The sequence below is a fragment of the Nansenia antarctica genome (genome assembly GCF_963989245.1).
Source record: "Nansenia antarctica genome assembly, chromosome: 15".
In the NCBI taxonomy this organism is placed as follows: domain Eukaryota; kingdom Metazoa; phylum Chordata; class Actinopteri; order Argentiniformes; family Microstomatidae; genus Nansenia; species Nansenia antarctica.
This window is the reverse complement of record NC_137685.1, coordinates 3,746,818-3,751,817: the sequence shown is the minus strand read 5'-3', so window position 1 is coordinate 3,751,817 and position 5,000 is coordinate 3,746,818. Positions and strand designations below refer to the sequence as shown.

Here is a 5,000-nt window from a genome sequence, read left to right as displayed (position 1 = left end):
TAGCATTGTTTACATCCCATGTTTTGTTGCTCATGTTTATTGATTTGGCCTTAATCAAGACTCAGTTTCTTCTGTATGAGCCAGTAGAGAAGACTGTTTGGCAGCTACAGTAGGCCTATGCTATGGAGTGGACCTCTTTGGTCGATTATGTACAGTATGTATGTTACGGTACATGTGGGAATACGGTACATGTGGGAAAACTAGGGTTAGGGTTGGGTGCTAGGGTGACTTGGTACATGCTGGCATGTCTAACCCTAACCGTAATCCTAACCCTAACCCTAACCCTAACCCTAGCACCTAACCCTAACCCTAGTTTTCCCACATGTACCGTAACATGATACACTACAATGGCAGTTCTAAGAGATTGTCAATGAAATCGACTCTGGACATCTATAAGTGTTCCACCACCCCCACATCACACATCAACCCAGGGTCCATACACTTTCACATGGCTCAGGTTACTAAGGTTACTACTAGCTTACTTCCCTCTGCGCCTGCCTAAGATCACAAATGACTTCAGACAATATCAGGAAACACTAATCAGCTTGCGCCACTGGGTCCATTTCCAGATCGTGTCTGGGGGGAGGGGGGGGCGGGTACTACGATACAATCACATGACCAGATTCCGTTTCAGTTTTTAATTATTCATGCTGTCTGGGAATTGTTCTCCCTAATGAACTTTAATTGGGAAAATGTGTTTGGCAACAAGGGCCCCATCAGTATTTTTTCTTTCCCCAAAGCGCACGTCATTTTCACACAGCAGTAGGATGATGATGGTTGGACTATATTACATATAATTGGGTGTCTATCAGTTGTGAATGTCAGATGTACTGGCGAGATGTATTTGGACGTTGTTCTCATATGACAAAAAGAAGAGAATCATTTACTACTGTGATGACCACTGTTTGTTTGATGTAGTGATGCTTGTTCAGGGTTTCATTTTGGGTGTAGCTGAGTAAGTACAGAGTTATTTCACACACACACACACACACACACACACACACACACACGCACACACACACCCACACACACACACTGACTCACCCACCCACCCACACACACACACCTACACACACACATACACACACACACACACACACACAGTGAGGGGGATATCCTGAGAAAAAGACACACACACACACACGCTACTGTATGCCTGCCATTGTGTGGCCTCCGTGGCTTACATTGACACAGTCAGTCTGTGGCTCTGGGTAAATCATTAACTGGATTATGTAATTGTGTGACGTTGTGACGAGGCATTCCCACACGCCCTCCCTGCTTGAGAGAGAGAGAGAGAGAAACAGACCTCTTTCTGATTGGCATACTGTACACATGACTGTAACGTGATTTACCTATCGTAGGCTACTGAACCCTCTGAAACAGCTGAAACCAAAATTGTTATATCAGATAACCCTAACCTTATACACACAGTGGACACTGTCTTGCACGCAACACACACAACACACACACACACACACACACACACACACACACACAACACACTATCTTAATGAGAGGGGATTAGTGTGCCAGGGCGCCCAGGGCTCTGAGTCGTGTGTGTGTGTGTGTGTCTGTGAGTGTGTGTGGTTTGTTGTGTCCCAGGTCCCTGTTTGCACTGGGATCAACATGGGCTGCACCTTGGGGAAGGACAGAGGCATGGAACACAGCATGAAGGGTTAGGGGTCAAGGGTTACTCACGGCAGTGCTTTTTTAGTGTCTCAATCATTCGATCCGTGACCCAGACTCAAACACACAGACCTAGCCTGCTAAGTGACCGCGAGCCAAACTCGTTCCTTTGCAGAGTTGAGCTTTTTCAGCTCGCCAACATGATGTGTGGCTTTCATGATGAACGATGCACACTCAGCGGATTTGAACTCACGTTGTAAATTCTGAGGGCAGAAATGTTCTCTTTTTCAATATGTTGTGTGTGAGTAGCGAGCTGGTTCCTCTGGTTCAGATTTATAGCGGGGTATTAACGGTAGGTGGTAGGTGGGGAATGTCCCTCTCTCTCTTTGCATGTGGAAGCATTTATTTCCTCTTCCTCTGTGTGTGAACTTAAACACTGAAACACCCCCCCCCCCACCATCTTTGTATTATCTGACAGCAGTGGACCGACCTCTACTTCCCCAGCTAACGTTTGTTAGCCTATTATGTGTGTGTGTGTGTGTGTGTGTGTGTGTGTACAGTACGAGCAGTATGTTTGTGTGTGGTGTGTGTCTGCACTGTGTGTTCGCAGTTTGTTTAAGTGTGTGCGGTGGTGTGTGGGGGCTCTGTGTTTGAATTCACTCTACAGGGATCCAGTAAGGGAATTGCCCGTGAAATGCTGTTGTCTAAAGAACACGGGGTCCGACCCTTTACTTCCTCTAAAGAGGAACACACTCTCACTCTTGTCGCTCGCAGGACCATCTTTCTCTGAGGACACAGCCTCTTGTGTGGAGAGTGAATAGGACCCTGGTCCCACTTGGAGGCTAGTAGTTACTCTGTCAAGCAGAGAGAAAAGCAGCATAATTGCCCCCTCAGAAATGTAATGGATGGCAATGGGAACCACTTGCTTTTAGCCAAGGGGGGGGATGAGCTTCCCTAGGTACCACTACTACGCCTTTTGAAGAACACTTGAGAAAGTCCGCGGGGGTGCATTCCAAAACCCATTTCTCTGTAAGGTTGCACTTGTTTGAAGTGTTTCATGTGTGCTAATTTGTGATAATGTGTGCTCTGGGTTCATTACGAGTGTAGTAGTGTATGAGTGTTATTTTTTTTTATATGCATAACATTGTCGACTCAGGCCTATATTTAGGGTTTCTATGGCGATTGTTGTCATTGGTCCAGGGCTGGAGGTTACCAAGGAAGTGGGTAAACAGCGAACGGGGGCCCAGCTGTGCTCAGGGCTCTGGCTCCGGCGCCCTGCGTGCCTGACTAGAACGCAGTGTGCTGTACCCTCCAGAGTCACATCCAGTCTCGCTCTCAATCAACCCTGAAAACACTGATGTGACATCACGTCCCCTCATCCCCCCTTTTCATTTCCTTTCCGTCCTTTCAGATGACGAAGTCTCCTTGAGTGGCGGAAATCGGGGGCGGGCGAGGGGGGAGGGGGAGGGGAGGGGACGTCACGTCTCTGAGCTTAAAATCTAAAATCTCTGTTGTCTCTCGATCTCTCTATCTCTTCAGTTTCCTTCAGCCCTTTACAAATCTGAGGATGACGTGACAAATCTACCGTTCGAGGCCCTCCGCTTCATTCCCACACTGTCAATCCAGCTGTCTCATTAGCATAATCCCACCGCTGTGTCTCTCCGTGTTACGAGCCTGGTACGCTTCTCCTCGGATGACATGAGCCTTTGAGAGGACGCGGACAAGCAACGTGCTGGTATTTAAATGATGGACACCCACACCCCCCACATGCGCGTCCCCCCCCCACGTACATCTAAGAAAGGTTTAAAGAACGCGTCAGACGACTGTTTGACCGTAGAAGAGCTACCACATGGTTTGTTGGAGCTTTGAAACCTTGTGCTCTGCTCGTGATGTGAAGCAGGGATGTGATCATATGCATGCCTGGAGATGAACGGCGGGGGGAGGGGGTGTGTGTGTGTGTGTGTGTGTGTGTGTGTGTGTGTGTGGGGGGGGGTCTGTGGGTGACGTCGGTCTGACGTGGTCGAGCCCTCTGTCAGTTCTGCTGTTGTTGTTTACTCTCATTCTCCCTCCTCCTCCTCCTCCTCCTCCTCCTCCTCCACAGAAACGGAGCTACTAGGAATTGGAGTGATGCGAGCTGAGGTGCTAACACGGGGAGGGTTTTGGAAGAGGGTGGGTGTCTTGTTGACATGGGAATCAGTGAGATTCTGGGCTCTGTCTGGTCAGTTCCAAGTAAAGTGGAGAAATTCCTCTTCCTCGGTCGGTAAACATATTTGGCTCTGGTCTCGCCTGAGTAAATGAAAACGTAGCTTTGACATTTGGAATTGAAATGTAATCGTGTCATTAAACTAATCATCGGGTAGGATTCGTGCTTGATTGCTTGCTTGTGTTCAGGAAAATCCGTGTGTCATGCTTAGTTGTCTGGGGATTATTGTCGAGTTATTGTTTTTCTTGATTTCTTTTCTCTCTCTCTCTTTACCTTTTGATTACAGTCAGGCCAGCGCCCTGAGGTCCGATTACGCAAATCTCATTAACACAGGCCCTCTCTTCTGCTGCCTGGGTTTCATACGGCCAGATCACGCACGCATGCACAGCTCTGACCGGGCTCTGCACAGCATTTCTTTAAGCACTATTGAAGACACTGTGAGATCACCACTTACACCAATTACCACCAAAAGGCCACTTTATTTCCTTGTCGTTGTGGGACTACTTTTTTGCTCACTTATGCTGCTTATTTTAAGAGGAAGAAGAATTTGAAAAATGCTACTCTTTTGTACAGTAAGAGATGTAATAAAAGCGATTCTGCACACGTGCACACACACACACACACACACACACACACACACACACACACACACACACACACACACACTCAGGGGGGGTTCCTTGGGGATTTGAGGAAAGGCCCGTCCTGATTAAGAGGATTTAGACGTGAGTATGTTTTCCGCCGTAGTGAGCAGACTGCACACCACTCTGAGGTCTTGTGTTCGGTCTGGGAACAGACAGAGGGGGGGTCGAGAGACAGACAGACAGACAGACCAGTCACCAAAGCAACTCTCTGGCATGCCTCTCTCATCCCTTCATCCTTTCTTCTCTCTTCACCCATTCTCTTATTTATCCCTTCCTCATTCTTTGTTATCTGAGTATGTGTGTGTGTGTGTGGATCTCAAAGAGGGGCAGTTTATAGTTTCCTTAGTGAACCGTCCTAAAGCCTGTTTACTTGGCCCAAGGGTGCGAGGCCCCTCTCTCTCCCCGATGTTTACTCATGGAAATAATTCCTGTGAGTTACAGTATGGATGACAGTGTGTCGTGACATTGTAGTGACAACTTAATTGACTGACACACAGTTCTCACTATGGGAGGGGTGTGTGCGTGTG

The 5,000-nt window shown here is 47.8% G+C and overlaps 1 protein-coding gene across 1 annotated transcript in view; it reads left to right on the top strand.

The window, feature by feature from the left end:
- Positions 1-5,000, top strand: part of magi1b (membrane associated guanylate kinase, WW and PDZ domain containing 1b) — a gene marked incomplete at both ends in the record, with an annotated part of 154,426 nt that overhangs the window by 1,132 nt on the left and 148,294 nt on the right.